This window comes from Typopeltis vanoorti, chromosome 21, assembly GCF_054136105.1.
Source record: "Typopeltis vanoorti isolate ZY-2024b chromosome 21, IOZ_Tvanoo_1.0, whole genome shotgun sequence".
In the NCBI taxonomy this organism is placed as follows: domain Eukaryota; kingdom Metazoa; phylum Arthropoda; class Arachnida; order Uropygi; family Thelyphonidae; genus Typopeltis; species Typopeltis vanoorti.
The window spans coordinates 70,494,734-70,514,879 of NC_143569.1; the positions used below are offsets into that span (position 1 = coordinate 70,494,734).

Here is a 20,146-nt window from a genome sequence, read left to right on the forward strand (position 1 = left end):
CACTGACGGGAATCGAATCCAGGTCCTTCCGACCAAAGGGCTTCGTCTATACTGTCTGAACTACGGAGGCTCTTCCCCATCGCTTGTCTACCAGTTTATGCATTCAATTTCCAGAATGTTTTGCTTGGGATTGGGAGAAAGGATATCGATTTAAAATACAGTAAAATTTTTTTGATTGATTATTAGTAAATTAAAATATAGAAAACGATAGACATGAAACAATATAACCAGATTAATCATTTGCTGGGAAATATTTGCTTGAAATAGTAGAAAACTCAGAAAGTATAACTTATTCCTTCTAGTAAACAGAGTGAATAAGAGTTTACTTAGAATTTTCAGTGCTTCCTAAATGTTCCGAATACGTTTACAATCCTTGACGAATTTCACTTAATTGCGAGAGAGAGAGAGAGAGAGAGAGAAAACAAACAAGCGAGTTCAGTTTGGTTGGCAGGATATTGCGATTTGTCCTAAGTCATCAGTAGGTAGCGCACTACACAAATTCCACTTTCCTTTGCATTCTCATTGTGCCTGAATTCTAGTGCTGTATTATCGAGTAAGGCTCCCTGCGGGGGTGCGCAGTAATACTTTGCAGGAAATCGCTCTACATCACAATTGTATGCTTTAGGAATTGATGAAGTGAGATAGCAGCCTCTGTAAGGAGCTTTACTTGGCATTTCTAATATTCTAGAGCAGTATAGATGTTAAAAAATAAATAAAATAAGAAAAAAAAATGCAGGCGTCACGGATGGGCTAAAAAAATATAGGTTTTAACGTAGTCTTTCACTCAAATGTGCCTTTCACTGAAAATGAAATTGAGGAACATTGTTTTAATGCATTTTTTAATGGACCATTGAATATTTATTTTTCTTTTATGGATTTTACTACTTTTTATCGCATTTGCTATAATTCAACAGTACTTTGAGTGGCTTGAAATCGAAGTGAATTAAAGTTATTGGACAATTATTCGTTTGAAAATTTGAGAGAAGAAAAAAAAAAATAAGAAAGAAATATCCAGTGAATGCTTACGACATTTCTGCATTAAAATTGAGGGGTATTAATAGCACGAAATATTGTACGGCAATAAGCAGGCGCCGTCGCAATTCAAGCTTTTAAATATGACATTGAATTCTAGGTTGGAATTTTGTTATGGCATTGGAAACATTTATATGTAAGGACTTTTTCCAACTAAAAATGAGTTAGCTAGTCTCGTACGGGTCGGAAGAGTTTTTCTCACTCTTAAAATAGCTAAACTCCATCTCTGTCACGCACACCTAACGATGTAATATTCAATATCAATGCTTGCCACTGAGTTAAAAAAAAAAATAAAAAAATAAAAAACACTACCATGGATTGGATTGGGTTGTTAGAAATTGCTTCCAAAGGCAACTGTGTGGCGAATATATTATGTCTATTGATGCATATGTTTTTCTGGTCGGTTTGCCTTTCTTGGGAATGACAAATCCAAGTTCCCGAAGAGAATCAGAGATGGACTAAAACTTAAATAATCAGGATACCCTGCTCTGGAGAATATCTGAAACAAAAAACAAAGACGTAAAGAAAGTTACATAAAATTATAAGATTCCTATTTCGGGATGCTGTGTTCGGAATGCAAAAGTACTGTATTATAATCAGTTTATTAGTTACCACTCTTTCATCCATGGAAGTTCTAGGGTCCGTTCTAGGATAAGAATATGGTAGATGGTACCGAAAAAGAATGTATGTGTGTGTGTGTTCTTCGTTGGTTATCATTGCAATCTATGATTTTGAGGATGGTATAAAATCGTTGCCAGATATGCTGATATAAGCATCAAACTGCCACCCTTTAGAGATGTCATGCATAATATTATCCCAAGTATGCCGAGAATACTTTAATGAAACAGAAAATGTACATCTAACTGCAATCCCTTGGCTTCACACAGCTTGCGGATGTGAGAAACCAATAAAGAATTAATATTTGTAAAATTTTAAAAGATGGACCACATTCAGTCAAATGGCAGCACGATCGCAGTCTGAAAAGGAACATATCCGAACTCATGATATCGGACTCTGTACGAACCGAGTTCCACTCCTAAGCTAAAAACAAGCAGCTATATGTATGGGGTTCACGTATACTGGACTTGTATCACATTGACAATAGGGTTAAGGTACTGGCAATAGCAGCTTGAATCAATAGATCTGTTGTGCCGGGTACACTACAGATGGCTGATGGTTTGATGGTGTGGCAAGGTTTTCTTGGCACACGTTAGGTCCACTGATACTGTTGAAGCTACGTCCGAATGTTGCACTCATTTGAACATGTTCGCAGGATAATCACCGTTTCCAGCAGAACAATATCCATATCTCAAGGCAAAAATCGTTCTATAATGGCCACTGGATTATAAGGATGCCTTTACGTTCTGTCAAGAACTTCTCGTTTTTCCTCATCGCCCACAGATGTTTAAAGAAGAGGATGCACTACCATCTGGTATACGTGGTAGTGCATCTTATGAACACCTTTCGGATCTCATGGAATCCATGTTTCAAATACTTGTACTTAATAAACTGGTTGGTCATTGCATTCTGATATATTAAATTTGTTTACATCTAGAAATAATCACTCTATTTTGATGGTTTCTCTTCTACACGATCCCTTAAATGAGGGATTTTCTCAAAGTGTGTTAATCGATATTAACGATGCTCTTTAGTTGAAAAGATCTGTGGTTGAATCCCGTCTAGGAAGCGAAGCACCTTTATAAGGGATTTCAACTAATTCATACTTAAAACAAGTAATTATTGTTATTTTTTTTTATTTCATAGAGAGGCCTCGACAATCAAATCCAAGATTTCAAAACCCTGAGAACCGCCATTCTTTTGAAGCAACTTTTTAACACCAAGGTAAGTTAAGCCATAAGGCGTTGATAATTCTTTCGACGAACTGTATGCGATCTCACGTGTTTTATGCAACAAAAAGTCCTTCCATTTCTCTCTCTGTCTCTCTCTTTCTCTCTCTGAGGCGAATTAATTCAGTATTGGTTATGAGAAAATATAGACACGTTCCTAGGTGTATATAAATCAGGTCTTTCCGTCCAAGAGATCCGGTGCATTCTACGACTACATTGCAGAGGTTCATAGAGAGTCATACTGTCTCTAGTAAATGTTATGTTTAGCAGGGAGCGAAATTGTAGAGACTTGGGATGTGCATCTCCTTTAAAACAATAGCTCAAAAATTATAATTGTCTGTAAAAAAAGAAGAAAAAAATGTGGTATTATTCTTGTTATGCCGTGGAATGCATTTGGGTTTAGAGATAACATAGTAATATACATGAAAGAAACGACCTCTAACTACTGCCTGGCAGTAATTTGATATGTTCAGAAAGCTGTATGTTGTAGATCATAGGTGGCCAATAGCAGGTCCGCGGGCCTCATGCGGCCCGTAACGTGATTTTGTGCGGCCCGCGGCAGGATAAAACTATATTAAATTATATGTATTATCAATTTAACTATTAGTTTCGACCGCAGATTTTCTGGTTGATATACTAGTTATATTCATTATTTCTGATGACGGAAACAATTTATATTCTCAACACGGAATCAAAATTGCTTTAAAAAGATTACTCAATTTATAAAATCTACTGCTTCTCTGTGCGAGTTGTAGTAGTGGGAGTGGTAGATTTCTATGCACAATGCATCATTGAAAGTCACTTGCGTTGCTCTGGTTACAGTGATCAGTTTTAGAGACTCATCAAGTATTTTATATTGTTCTCCCAGTAGTAAAATGATTTAACAAATATAGCAATTCAATACATATAACTATTGCTTTGAAAAAATGTAGAGTTTATTTTTATTTAAGTTCTGTCTAAAAGTGTGCGGCCCGTGACGCTACCACTCATCCTATATTGACCCTTGTATAGAATGAAGAACGCCTGTTGTAGATGAGAATGTGCTACTTTAATTGCTCGTTTGGTATGTGAATAAATATTTTCTTCTTTCAAATGTGAGTTTGATCTAAATTTAAACGAATAAACATATGTTTATGATAGTTTCTCTTCAAACAAACTGACTTCGAGGATTGTCAATAAGATATAGTTAATTAGTGTAGTCGAGGTTCACTAATTATTGAATAATTCATCCAAATTATGTTATCGTCTGGTCAAGATGTCATGACGTCATGAGTTATCACGAAGAAATACTTAATCTTCTTATTTTATGCCAGTTTTATGAGAAATCCGAAAAAAATTCAGTCCATTCAGTATCCCCCCCACACACACACAACCAAATAAATACCGGTACGTTCGGCCAAATCTAGAGCTGACATCATGCAAAAATATATTGACCAAAGCATTGGTTACCTCATTAAGAGTCGGGAGCAGTCATCTAAGTACTAACGCTGTGACTCAAAGTAGCAAAAAATAGCGCTGTTGTTGAATAAATCTTTGTGGTACCTTTTACTGAATATCTCTACTTCCTGTGACCAAGCAACCTGTACTTGTATAAGGTAATTAACAGAGCAAATTGAGACCTTTAATAACAATTCAGTTTCAGTAACATTAAAGGTCAGCAATATTGACTTTTTTTTTTAAATTTTATAAAATTTTCCAGTCTTTCTCCTTAAGTACGAAAACCACTTGGACATACTTAGAAATTTTGGCGCTTCACATGAATAACATATTAGTGTATGCCTTCAAAACTTGCTCCACCCTTCATTTTTAATGCCAATAATAACTTGACTTGCTTACTTAGTTGACTTTATTAAATGCAGTTATTTTTGGATATACTGTAATGTATCATTTCAGCATTTAATTTTCCAAACTTTGGTGTGTATACTTGCTGGTGTGAATATTATCTAAACAATTCGTAAAGTAGTTAAAAACTGTTTAAAGTATTATGATTTGTATTTGCAGTATTTGAAGCTCTTACAAAAATTCAAACTTATCCGTGATTATTTGTAATATATAAAGCTTGTACACGAGCAAAATCATTAACTTAAATTGGTGGTATAATTTAAGGCTTTTTTAAAGGCGTTATGTTTTGACCTTCCTTTCTCTTCTCTTATATAATTATATTTATTTAAATTTACCGTATTCCCCCCCCCCTTTTTTTTTAATATCTAGCGATCTCTGATATTACCAATCTGTCACAGTTTGAGAATGAGGAAAAGTTGAAAGAAAAAATGAGCAAAACCATGGAAAATAGACTGTTTTCTGATCACGTACAGCACATTGATGTCCTTGGAAACCATGCTTATAAAAAAACACGTCGTAGTTTCTACTGAGATTTTTGACCTACATTTGTACTTCTTTTTGTACTTCTCTTTCCCCTCTTTGTCGCAGTGTCGCAAAGAACTTCGACATCCTTCCGGATTACATGTCATAAAGGGACCACATGTTTTTTGTTTTGTTTTTTTAATTTTTTAAGGCGTTTTATGAATATACGAATCTTGCCTTTAAGATATTCAAATAATCTCTTTTTACAGCATCGATTACTGCTGGACTATGCATAAATAAAATGTTCGTTATTGTTATTAAATGGATAAGAATCCTATATTATTATATAGCCAGTAAGTGAAACTCAAGATCGATAACTACGATCTATGAGTTTCAACGCCGAAAAACTATCGGCGAAGGCAATTCGAAGCAAAGGTGGAGCAAGCTCCTTCGCCGATAGTTTTTCGGCGTTGAAACTCATAGATCGTAGTTATCGATCTTGAGTTTCACTTACTGGCTATATAATAATATAGGATTCTTATCCATTTAATATCTATTCAATTGCCAGAAAACTAGCCTTTTGGCTTTTTATTTTAATTAGTTCGTTATTGTTATTATTATTTATTTTATTTATTTTTTTTTGAGAATCTCAAAAAAAAAATTAAATTAAATAAATTAAATAAAATTAAAGAATAAAAATAAAAAAAAAACTAAATTTTTCTTTATATAGGTTGACCAACCTCTAGTCACTAGAGGTCGCTCAACCTATAATACACTAGTATTGTGGTTAGAGAGATAATAGTATTCTGTTATTCAAGATATTAAAAATGTGGTTTTTTATTTGAAAAATTTAGTTTTTTTTTAATTCTTTTTTTCTTTTTTATGATCACATCGTTTTAGTTATACCTTTCTGCTACAAAATGTCACATTTTTTCGACCCCCCCCCCTTCCCCAAGTATGACATCGTAAGGATGACCTCTTCTTCGGAAGTTCGAAATTTCAAAAGACACGCTTAACTGCCGTTGCTGAAGGAGTCCGGAAACACAATGAATTGAAAGCATAGAAGAAAGAGCCAATCTTATAACTGCTCTAGTTAACTGGGGAAGGGGGGGGGCGGATTCAATGTATTCATTGCAATGTATAATGAAAAAAAGGCAAATACTACTGCGGATTTTAAACTTAAATTCATACGTTGCAGGGGGGGGGATGGAAATGACCTCATCATCCCATACCAGACAGACCTTATCAAACCGGTTAGAACACCTTACTGCGAGCACTCACCTGTGTACTCGTGTCCGTCTGGCAACTCCCCGGTTATCATTAAAAGAACGATTCCTTATTCGACTTCCGAGCATGACTTCCAACACCTGTGAATAGATTAACCTATGACTACGGTTCATGTCTCGTGAAATATTCTAAAGATGATACTATGCTTTAATATTAAGACGAAGAAAACTACTTTTTGAAAATTTAAAATGAATTCCTCTGTCATTAACCTGAAATTTAGACTTTTTTTTTTATATTGCAAAGAGAGAGAGAGAGAGAGAGAGAGAGAGAGAGAGAGAGGAATTGCAGCACAATAATACTAATATTTGTTTTGTATTTACTACTATTTACATAAAATAAAATTAGGATATCGTAAAAAATAAAAATACCAGTAACTGAAATTTTTATTATCGACATTTCATCCTTATAATAATTGCTTTTGTATTTAATTTAAAGAAATTCACTTCCCCCGTCTTAGGAATTTGTGATATAGGTCACGGATATTAGCCAGTTAAAAGATGTACAGCATAAAATGTAATTTAGAAAATTCATCTTACTTTTCCGGTTAAATATTATAACAGTAAACATTTTCCAAGTGACGATTTTTAATCTTAACTCGACAACACTGCAAGTTAATCTACATAACTTATTTAAGTATCTGAACATTACATTATATGAATATAATTACTGGATATTAGATACTCAGCAGTTCTCGTTTAAACCGGTTCTACAATTGAAATCATTCTAAATTTACTTGTAATTATTCTGTCTTACATAAACTTAATTAAAACGTGAAACTTCCAAAATAAGTAAATAAATTGAATAAGGAGATGACAATTTAATTAAAATATATTCAAATGTAATAAATGAAATAATAATAATAATAATAATAATAATAATAATAATAATATTGTGCATTCTCGTAACACATGGAAAGACAATACGGCAGCAATAGCAGAGAATAATGCAAGCCATAATAAGCGCCTCCGTATGGCAATTGGAAAAAACGACGGTACGTTGCGCCCTTCGATTGGAAAAGGCCTAAGTTCGATTCTCGTCATGACGGGAGGAATCTTTATATAGACGTTTTTCAATCGAAGGTGAGTTAGTCGATCTCATACGGAGGTAGCAGGGTTTTTTCTCCCGGAAACTCGAGTTTTTCATCCCGCATACAGACAAATTGGCCTTCCGAACACACGCAATTTACAGACAAAAAAAATACTAGCTGTGCTGGTAGTGGCCAGTAGATGGCGCTGATGTTGAATTAGTAGTAGAGGTTCAGTGTAGTGGTGGAGATGGAGAGTTGTAAAATAGGTGTCCTCCCGCGATGAGTTTTCGGACTCCTTGGAGGTGTCACGAATAATAATAATAATAATATATACTATAAAAATTAATTTGCTAACTCTTTTTATTTCCCAGAGGGAGTAGGCGAGGTCGTTTTAGCAGTAACATTTTTAGATTTTTACAGACCAGTAGGAAATCACAGAAAGCTAGCCCAAGATTATTAGTGATTTTTATGAGTTTATGGAATGAAAATTCATACGAGGGCTGTTCAATAAGTAATAAGACTAATTTTACTGTCGCGAAACCACTCATTACAATATTAATTTCTGTGGAATAAAGAAATGTTGCTGTCTGTATTAACAAAAGAGGTTGATAGATGGCGTATGCGGGCTGATGTGCCAGAGTGTCACGTGACTAAAAAAAAAAGGTTGTTTCAGCGCGCCTACGAGCCGCGACCAGTCGTCGAAATGGAAGCGTCCTTGAAACAGCGTTATGCAATTAAATTTTGTGTGCGTTTGCAAAAATCGGCATCGGACACTTTTAACATGTTACGCGAAGCTTTCCACGATGAAGCAATGTCGAGAGAAAGTGTTTTTCGCTTTTTGGCATAAAACTTTTAAGGAAGGAAGGCAAAATGTGGAAGATCTTGAACGTGAGGTCTTCAACGTCCATCACAGAGACAATGATCAACACAGCAGCGATTATCATCAAGGAGGATCGCAGAATTACAGTACGCCAGCTGCATGTTGTCCTGAATATTTATGTGGGAAGTGTTCACTCAATCATGGCTGAACATTTGGGACTGAAACGTGTTTGCGCCCGATGGATTCCCAGACTCTTGACACCGGAGCAAATGCAGCATCGAGTGGATGTGTGCACAGAATGGAAAGAAAGACTGGAACAGGAAGGCGACAACTTCTTAAAACGCATCATTACAGCAGATGAAGCTTGGTTGTATCACTATGACCCAACAATGAAACAACAAAGCAGTGAATGGAAGCATCTGTCTTCGCCTACCCCCAAGAAAACAAAAACTGTAAATTCGGCCGGTAAAGTTATGACCATAATGTTTTTTGACTACGAAGGCATTGTTTACCAACACGCTGTAGAACCCGGGAATACTGTAAACGGCTCATACTATGCGGATGTTTTACGGACAATGGTACAGCACGTCAAAAAGGAAGTGTACATTGCTGAAGAATGGCTTCTTATTGCACCACGATAATGCAAGGCCACATATTGCTGGTGGTGTAGTACTACACCACCAGCACCAGGATATGATATTGTAGTACATTCGTACTACAATATCATATCCCGGATGATGTATTCTTTCAAAGTGTTACCTTAGTAATTCTACTATTTCGACGGATTCAATTACCTCCTTTCCATCGGGATTCCTTAGAATCATTTTTCTTTTACTTGCAGCATATCGAAAGAACTGTTTGGGATTCACTTTAGCTTGCATTGCTAATTTCCTTTCATAATCTGCTTTTGCTTTTCTTACCAGACTGGTTACCCTTCTGGCCTGTGCTTTGTTCTGTTCGTGTCCCTTCAGGTTACCTTTCTCCTTAAATTTCATCCACAATTGTTTCTTTTTTGTTTGCAGCTCAAGCTTAATGGTGTTATTCATCCATTTAACTCTAACTTAATTTATTCTTCAGACTCTACGTATACAGTCATCCATTACCTCCCTCAAACGCTCCTTAACCACTTCCCATGTACTATCAACATCCAGCCCTTGCAGTTTAACATGCCATGGCACTGATCCAAGCAATCTCCTAAGCTTGTCATACTTTTGTGGGATAATAAGCTGTAGGTTTTTCCTGAGGAAAACCTACAGCTATCGTATGTGACTGAGTAACTCACTTTCAGTTGAAAAGCCCTCAAATGTTCTTCGCATCCAATACAGAATTGGAACCCAGGTCTTTTCATCTTAAGGACAGAGTTCTTTTATTGCGCTGCAACATCCCTCAAATCCTTACTCAAATGCAATGATAAAAGAAAATTATCATAATACAATGGAAGGTTACTATACGTTATTATTGTTTATTATAATTTATTATGGTTATTTTATGGTAATTGCTGAAAATCAGACATATAAAATAATAGTAATGCCGAAAATTCTTAAGTTTAGTATTATTCTCATTTTCCAGGAAATAATAAAAGTCTTAGAAACGTTACTAAGTTAATTACCTAACCAAAATAAATTATATATATACTCTACTAAAACTAAAATAGAAAAAAAAAAAAAAACACCCACGCTACGAAGTGCACTGTAGGTTTGCAAATAAGCTTTCATGGGTAAAGCAACATATTAAAATAAAATAAAAAAAAAGTGCAGTCTGATTCTCTTTAAGCATATATTTTGTATTTTGCTCTGTGGATTTTAATATAAAACTGCAATATAATTTCTCCTAGGTTTTAACAAACTTTCTTGAAATTTTATGTTTAAGCAAATCATAAAAAATCTTAAAATTAGTACCAGCAATTCCCTAAATTTATGATAAGTAAAATTACGAGTCTGCTTATTCTTGATTTTCCTACATATGTTAATGAGACAATTTGTGGCCTTCTTGTGATAATCCAGGTAACGAGTTTCACGTGCTTTAGATTTGAAAAATGTCTTTTGGAGAATGCATGCCAATTACTAGCATGTTCTTAGGATAATTAAGGAAAAAAATTCATTTCCGTGATCTGACCTTTATCTGACATATGAAATGAGGAAATCCATCTAGAGCATGTGTGTGATATTTTGTTCAGAGGTAACCCTGTTTTTTTTTAAATCTCGTTTGCTAATAAATAGATATAATACTTATATCTATTTATAAGTGACCGTAATAATAATAATAATAATAATAATAATAATAATAATAATAATAATTTCATATATTAGAGCAGCGGTCGGCAACCTTTTCAGACTAGCGGGTCACATTCAACTTTTATTTTTAATAATCGGGCAGCAAGCGTTTAATTAAGCGAAAATAGTAAGTGAAAAAAATATTTGAGTTATCAATTTTTATTATCAGTCTTAAAAAACACAGAAATATTTCAAGTACGAGATATGAAACAAGCATGAAAATGAAACTCAGTGAAAAAGTATTATCACGTAAAAACAAAGTAATATAAATTATGCATCACAATATGTGTATGTCTCCCTGCTTTTTTGGCAAGCATCGATACAATTTTTGGATATTTTCTAACGAAAATGCGTTCTTTAATGTGCGCCAAAATCTCGGTTGTCGTCGAATGAAGTCGCCTTTGTTATCCCCACTCGTGATGACTCACAAGGTTGACTAGCAGCACGTTGCACGGAGATATCAAGAAGTATGAGTATAAAATTATTTTTAATTTATTATTCATATTATAAAATGTATTATTTAAATAATTCAAGATACGGGACACATGCCATGTAAGTATGGTCAACCTTTTATGGGCCGCATGCGACCCGCGGGTCGCCGGTGGCTCACCCCTGTATTAGAGCATTCACGGATTATAAATATCCAGTATTTTTTCAAACTATTTTAATATCATACCAAGCATTTACATTAGCTTGTTAGAGTGCTGTACGTGCATGCAATTTTTATTCCTAAATTCTTTAACCAGTGTGAAAAGATATGACGTTTGAAATAAAAAAATAAAAAAAAACCCCACCAAATGTAGAGATTTCAAAGATTCGAATGTACGTCTTGTATTATTTTACTGCTCTGTAATAGTCTAGTCTAAGAAGATGTATATTGGAAAGATGTCGTAGTTTTATTTTATTCTATTATGGCGAATAAAACTGGTGGAAGAGTACGTCATCCATAAGAAAATAGTTGAGCGAATTTACAGAGCACCGGGAAACAACAGAAAATGCTGTTACAGTTTCATGATCTGAATGTGTGAGGATACAGAAGTTAGACTCAATCAGGTGTTAAGGAATTCTTTGTGAGAACAGAATGATCAAACAGCACAAAATCAGAAAATCGAGTTTGATCATGTTTAATCGGAAAAGCTGTTTTAATCATAATTATTTAAATGTGGATAATTTATTATTATTAATATAATAATACTGTATTATATTAATGTTAGGGTGGATGATGATTAATTGTAGAGAATTAAGGATGAAATAAATTATGGTAAATATTGTAGTGCGGATGGTGGATAATATAGTTGATATAGGGCTCTTGTAAAGTTATGTATAGAGGGGCCTCCCGGGGACTGCATGAAGGTGTTATTGTAATAATAACAATAATCACTACAGGGTAGTAATTTCTGTTCAATTTTTTTTTTTTTTTTTTTTTACTTATATTTTTCATAGTATTACTGAGTTCAAGGCATCGGTTAAGATTGTTTCTAAATTTAGTTGTTGTTTTTTTTTTATTATTTTTAATACATGGTTTAATTTTTGCATCTTCTCTTTTCTGTTTAAAAGCCATTTGTCACAGTGTCTTCGATTTACTGAAACGATTGGTTTGACTCCCCCCCCTCCTACATAAATTAACCCTTAGTTTTATTTTTCACATTTTTATTGACAGTCTCTTGCGAGACTGTCAATAAAAATATAACAAGAGCTGCGAGGAAGGATTAATTTTTATCAACTTGGCTTTACGACATATGATGCATTTAGATCGTTTTTGTTGCTTTTTTCCCCCTTTTTTTTATTTACCTTTTGTATCACAATATACATTTATTGGTTATATTTCAAAGAAAAAAAAATCCCTGGGTGCTTGAATTAATGATGTGGTGCTATATATATATATATATTTATTATTTTTTTTTCCCCTAGAGTTCTTATTTCATCTTTTGTAATGATTATATAGGCACTATTAAATTAATTTTGATAATTATTTTGCTTGCGACATATATACAAAGAATGAATAATTAGTATTCTGAATGTAATGCGTGGTGCCTGTGGAAACGGGGTTGCTTCCATTGCGTTAGACCCCCAGGTTTTAATTTCGGGTTTTAATTCGGGTTTTAATTCTGCAACTCAAGTAAATGGACAGTAAAACTGACTATTTCAAACATCAATATATAGCGTGATGATTAGGCATAACTGCCACCATCTCGTGGTCCCGAACCACAACACTATATATTGCTGCAAGCCTTGCTTATATATATTGTAATAGACTTGCGGAAACTATCATAAACTAACAATGACAACTAAGCATGGGGATTGGCTATCAAACGATCTTAAAATGAGGACTAAAGAACCTACTTCATTTGGGAATGAAGGGCTTAGAGGATTTATCGCATTTTATTTTATATAAACGCTGTGGCGGCTCGTGGCTTGAAATCGTGGGGGTGCTGCAACTTTCGAAATTTTATATTCTTCTTGTTTTGTTTCATGAAAAAATATTGTTTATTATCGATAAAATTATACAGTTTAGTATAATTCAAAAATTACTTAAAATTTCTGAGGTCATAATTATCAATAACCCCAATAATGTTCTAAAATAAAAACTATAACAAATGTTATGTCTATAATCGTAATGTCCAAATATTTAAAGAGACGGAGTAAACACGATAAGCACTACGAACACTCTACTACTGGCGCAAACTGAATATAAACAACAGTGGAACTGCTCGACAGACAGTGCTGCATTACGCTAATAACTCTCATCTCACTGTGACGTACATATGCTTGCGCGCGTATGCAATATGACACTGTGGTAAACACAGTGCTACTAGCGTCATTCGCCCTCCTAAGGGCTACAAGATGGATTTTTATTATTGTTTATACAAAATAAGAGAATTGTATAGGATTGCTGATGATAAAATTAAATATTACAAGCAAATATAAATTAATTAATAAATATATTTATATATCGAGAAAAATTGGAGGTGTTGCACTTCCGCAGTGCCTATGCACGCGCCGCCACTGTATAAACGTCATACACCTTATTTGTAAAGTATATTGCATTTTCTCATGTACTATGCATTCTGTTTCTTGGGTTACGATGATAATTTTCAAAAACTGTTCCGGTTACACCTGCCCTAAAAATAAATCCTTTCAGTTCTTCGTGATTTGCTTTTTTTTTTTTTTTTTGCGATGTTTGATACACAATGGTAACAAACAATCGAAACTCTCACCCGCCCCCACACACCAACAAAACTAAGAACGCAAAAAAAAAGTGGTAAGCTCGTGATGAGACAACAGTGCACAGTTGACTCAGTAGAACATGAACAGTAAGAAATATCGTCGATGATGATGATACGCTGCATTCTCGCCAACACACGTCTAAGGTTTCAAAATTGAAGGCCTGTACGACACCTTCCCAGCATTTCGAAAGCTGCTGCTGTGATGTCAGCCAAAATAAAAGAATAAATAATTTCTTACTTATTTGTTCTTTTTTAAATTAATTAATTGTTAATTCTTAATTAGGAAATTATTTATTATTTGATTGATATCAATCAAAGGACCCCCCTCATTTTTAGGCATTTAAATTGGCGTTAATTTTTATGGGGCCCTAGTTGGTGTCTCAGGGGCCTTACTTATACGCCTGTGCATAAGTACGGCCCTGCCTTTGGTGGCTAGTTTGCGTGTTTTACGGAATGAAGAATACCAGGTTCTTAGTACATAAATATCCTTCCACTGCCAGAGGCTGTTATGAATGCGCATGACACTGCTCCTAGTATTAATCGCTATGAGAAGTAGCTAACTTCTAGCTATTCCCATTTCCCCCTCGTCTTCTTTCTTAGATACTTATTTTATATCTTTAGTATTCAGACAGATATTTGGAATTAAAAGTAGTTCACACTCACGAACGAATAAGCACGAACACGACATCGCAAGCATCTTGCCAACTTCTCCGCCCAGTTAGCTAATCACCATTATTAATTATTCATTAATCAGAGTTCTTCGCAATGTATCACAAGGAAGTCTTATGCTTATCGTCACGGATGAACATTGGTGTCATCGCTACTATTACTTCCTGAAAAAAGGAGACTGGATATTAACACAAGGTTAAATTCCATTTTATTCTTGGCAAGATGCAGCTCATTTTCTTCTAAGCACGCATATAAATTAAAAATATTTAATGCTGGTATAACAATGGAGGGTGGGGTGTCATGCCTGGCAGGTGCAATTTTATTAACGAAGTCTTTATTCTTGTGAATTCAATGGACACACAGAGAGAGAGATTTATTTTTTCTTACGACAAGATTGTTATAATAAACATGTCTTACATGAATCCTTTTTTGATAAACTTGTTAGTACACAACATCTGTTAGTTCATTTGCATTGTTACAATCTAAATAACGCGCGCACGCACACACACATAATTTTTAAACCTCTGAAATTTCGCAGTATTCTTTACAGCACAGAGCAGCTTGGTAATACATTACTAATTTGGAATACAGAATGCGTGAAATTTGTCTGTATGAATCATAAAAGAACATGAGATTTATGTTAGTGCGTACAAATGATTTAAATTTACAGATGAGTTTTTAATTAAATTAAATGTAATTAACATAACTAATTGTTTTGCATGAGAAGCTAGCAGTTTAAATGCTGAATTTGACTTCTTGGAATCCATGGTTAGATTGGTTGTTTGGGATTACGGCCAAAGCAACTAAAGTTACGAGTCCAGTGAAGTGTGTCTGTAGATTGCATGTGTTATGGCCAATTTGCCTGTTTCGTCCGTTTTTTGTGAACGAAAATTCCGTGTTTCCAAGAGAGAGAGTTCTCTGGCATATACTCGTATGTATCAGATCGACTAACTTACGTTCAGTTGAAAAGTCCTTAATAAAGATTATTCGCGTTCTAGGCGGGATTCGAACTCATTTCTTCTCAACCGAATTGGCATCGATATCCATGTTCAGAACAATGACTTTATTAATGTATTGGATCAGTTTGTTAGAAGTCAGAGAAGATTTAGAACTCATAGTGTCTTGTTGTTGTTGTCTTGTCCTTTGAAGAGTCCTAGATGTTTCCGTGTGCTCCTTGTACTGCTTTGGCTATGTCTGTGATTTTGTTTGTATAGAGCTGTTGTTCAGGATTAGGATCTATTTCTTGCAAGGCTGCTGTAATTGCTGGACAGGTAAAGATGTGAGTGGGTGTCAGTTCAGTATTGGGGCAGTTGTTGCAGTTTCTATATGTTCTCGTATCATCTGTATTGATCTTCATTCCTCTATAATGTCCTGTTCGTAGTCTTGCTATCGTGGTGGAGGTCCTTCTGTCAGCATTGATCTCGGGAATTTGATGTTGTATCACTGATTTCAATGGAATTAGTTTAGCTTTTGCTAGTGCATTGGCATCAGCAAGAGTTATCATATGAGTTTCTTGGTTGAGTTCTCTGGCCTCTTTTGCTAATTTATCAGCTGCTTCGTTGTGATCAATGCCTACATGAGCAGGAATCCATTGTAAAATGCAACTTTTACCTAAACACTTTAGTTGATTTAAGAGTTTATGGATGTCTTGTGTGAGCTTGGTATTGCCATTTTTGATTGCCTCCATAGCTGATCTTGAGTCACTGTAAATTATAATTCCTTCAGATTGTTGAGATGATGATAGATTTAAGTAGGCTTCTAGTGCTTTATTTATTGCGTAGAGTTCGCTGGTAAAATTGGAAGCGATTCTCCCAGATCCAACTTTTATTGAAAGTTTTTCACCTTTCGGGAGTAGAAGGAGAACACCAGCGCCTCCATTAATCATATTGATGTCTGATGATCCATCGGTATAACAAATAACCTGTTTGGAGGATGAAAGAAGGTTGATGGTATTTAGGCCTTTTTCTTTAAGCATTTCTTTTGGTTCTTTTTTTGTACAGAGTTTGGTAAGGTTTAGATTTATGGAGGTATTTGAAGGTAAAGGACTGGAAAATAGAGGTTCTTTGTTTATGTGAACATTTTTAGCTGATCAAGACCTATTTCTTTCCTGATAGTGTCATCATATTGTAAAGTTGATGATCTGTGAAGTCTGCAATTTTGGTTCCAATGTTCATAAGTTTTTAGGGAGACATGATCACTTTGGTAGCTTCTGATATTATTTATGAATTTTATGGTGGCAAATTTTCGTCTGTCCTCCAGCAGGTCAAGCCCACATTCCTGTTGGGCTCTGATGTTGTTAGTGGATGAGACTGCACCAATGATAATCTTGGATGCTTTTGCTTGTATTTTGTCTAGTTTTTTCTTTACCGATGAGGCCGAAGGTGACCAGATAGGTGCTGCATATTCCATTATTGGCCTTATTAGTGTAGTGTAAGTAGTTTTGAGGATTTTTGGCTTTGCGCCCCAATTTGTTCCACAAAGCCTTTTCAGTATATTTAATTTTTTTAGAGCTCTGTTGGAAGTGTTAGAGATGTGTTGTGCAAAACGTAATTCCTGATCAAGCGTAATACCAAGGTATTTTGGATTTGTGACTTTTTCAATTAACTTGTTATTGATCATGACTTTGGGATTGTAGGAATGTCTATTTTTCCTGTCTGTACTAAATGTACTTAGTTTTGTTTTGTCTGGGTTGATTTTGAGTTTAAGTTCGTCTGACCATTTTTCTAATCCTCTCATGGATTTGTTTAGAATTTCCTCTGATTCTGATTTTAGCACTTTCATAGTGTCTCATAGTGTCTTTCTGAATACGATTTGATCCAGTGCGTTGAGTAGACCCATAAATTTCATTCAAGTTTTTAAAGAAATTGCATTTGAACGATTTTGAAAATAATTGAAAGGAATTAATGTCAATAGGAGGTAGATGGTTCGCATGAACGGAAGGGGAAATTACGGTATTGAAGTATACTTTAAATAACATGTTGCTATATGCCAGTGGTGTTCAACCTTTTTTACTACGCGAGCTACTTTTCTATAAAAAGTTATTCGGCGATCTACTCTCTTATATAGATCATGTTCCCCCACCCTCATATAAATATTTTATATGAGGGTGGGGGAAATAAGAAAGAAATAAAATATTTATTTCTCTATTTTGGAAAACCAAAGTTAGAAAAAACAACAGATTGATTACAAACTCACAAGTTACAGGATATGCTGGTTGATTTAAAAAAAAAAAAGTTAATGTGAAATTTGGCATTGTTTGGACCTCGCAATATTTTCATAGTCAAGTTGATATGAAGAAGTGGCCAATCGCAGACATTATCCAAATAATCATCTGTAATTTGGTTTCTTAATTGATTTTTTATGACGTTCATATTAGAAAATGCGGATTCTGACAAGTATGTCGATCCGAAACACGACAGAATTTTTCGCGCAATATCAGTTTATATTGGGAATTTTTCATGCGCATACTTCCAAATGACTTCATTGATTATTGATTTTAAATATAAACTATTCTGAATGTTTATTATCTCAAGTTCTACTTCAGCTTGGTTTATATCAAACAGCCCACTAATTTTATTTGAAATTTCTGTGATGTTCACGTTTTCTTGAAATGGATTATTGATAAAAGATACAATCATTCCAGTTTTATTAAAATCTTTAAATCTTGAATTTATTTCTTCCTCAACTAATTCTATTTCACGAATAAATTCTTTTAAATCATAGCGAAGCATTTCTTGATTTTGTTCAAAACATTTTAATAAATATGGGAGATGAGATGTCTAAATTCGCGGTTATTTATTTTTTTCTTTAATAAAAGTAAGTATTGCTGGAAAGTTTTTATTGAACTTAACATGTCAATTAAAGTTTTATCTCCACCTTGTAAGTCTACATTTAAATTGCTTAATTTCGTACAGAAATCTACTAAAAATGATAAGTGTAACAACCATCTTTTATCACCAAATTGTGGATAAATATCTCATTTTTTTCATCAAGAAAAATTTTTATATCGTTAATTAATACAAGAAATCTTTCTAAAAATTGACTTCTGCTGAGCCAGCGAACATTATTGTACAACAGAAGTTCCCTATTATCATCTGCCTGTAATTTAAATAATCGCCGTTGCAGGGCTTTTCTTCAAATAGAATTTACAATTTTAAATGTAATATCCAAAACATCTTTTGTGTTTAATCTTTTACTACACAGTACTTGTTGGTGAATAATACAGTGGTACGTTAAACAATCTGGATATTTGTCATCGTTTTTACATAATGAAATTAATCCTGATTTATTACCTATCATTGCAGGAGCACCATCAGTAGTAATAGACACAAGTTTAAAAAGCGGAAGTTTGTGTTGTTTCACAAATTCATCAAATGCCGAAAAAATGTCTTCTCCCCTAGTCCTTCCCAATAATGGTATAATTTTCAAGTTCTTCTTTACTTGAATAATCTTGAAATACCATTAACTGAGCAATATCAATGAAGTCGTTTGATTCATCAAATTGTAATGAAAACGCAACACACTGGTGAATGTTTGACATTAACCTGGCCTGGAAACTTTTTTTCCGGCAATTGGAACTCTTCCTTTCGGCAATTTGAAACTTTGTCTGTGGCCTAGAAGTAGTCTCTCTCTAGCGACGTCTCGAACCGAGAAGCTCCTTTCTGGAAGCGGGAAACTCCTCTCTCAAGCAACGTGGATCCGGGCAGTCTCTCTGACGGCGACTCTGGACCGGGCGGCCTCCTCTCTGACAGCAATTCTGGAACCGGGGTCACTTCAGCTTGCTTCATTCCCTTTTTACTAGGCTTCCTCTGAGCCTCGCATGAAGTTTGGCAACCCCCAAAGAATCGGTATGAGTCTTTCATCTTAAGTTTCAAGTTCAGCACGCCTTTTGTTCTCCTCTGCTTTCTTTTGATTGTAAGTTGCCGGCCATCGGAAAGTTGTTTGAACTCTTTCTGACTGACTTCGGAGATGTTTACACTTAGAGCCTACAAGCCTTTCTCATACATACAAGTTTCAATAACAATCTTTCTAATGCCACTATGTATAGCTTCGGCGATATAAACATTGCCTTTGTTTTTAACGCTCTAACATATTCTTATTAAAGCAGTATATACAGTTAGCTTCAAAAGAGTTATGTACAAAAACATCTAATACAAACTATACCGAGACAAACAAATTTTATTTTTTTACAATATTCACATGGGACTTAACCTAAGTAAAAAATCGATGCAATGTGCTTTGAATTATTTAATATTTAAGCTACAATCGAGTTTTTACACTTTGCTTATAATCGTATTTACTCGGTTCGCTGTTTGACTTCCACTGATCCAAATTAATTCATTTATCCGGACTTATAAGAAAATTACTGATTTGACAATTTTAACGAAAAATAAATAAACAATAGCAATACACTTAAAGCGAATTAAAAATAATACAAAATAATGATAAATAAAATATTATGTTTTCAGTTTTAATTAAATTTGTAAGTAAGGAGGAATACACAAGAGATTGACAAAAAAATCGCTCCGCGATCGACTGGTCGAACACCCCTGCTATATGCTAATATAACGAAACTAAAAATAAGCTTGTGCAATTTAAATGATTAACTCGGTATGTTGGGGATTTTTGAATTCAGATCACAATGATATTCATAAAGCGCC

At 34.4% G+C, this 20,146-nt stretch overlaps 1 protein-coding gene across 2 annotated transcripts in view; it reads left to right on the forward strand.

The window, feature by feature from the left end:
* LOC150094957 (transmembrane protein 126) overlaps positions 1 to 20,146 on the forward strand; it is a 199,711-nt gene that overhangs the window by 77,582 nt on the left and 101,983 nt on the right. Inside the window, exon 3 of one of the 2 annotated variants that reach the window (XM_090411316.1) lies at positions 2,797 to 2,874. The exons of the other annotated variant lie outside the window; for it this stretch is intronic. The gene's annotated coding sequence lies outside the window, so the exon portion shown is untranslated. The remainder of the gene's footprint in view (positions 1 to 2,796; positions 2,875 to 20,146) is intronic. 2 annotated transcript variants of the gene reach the window in all.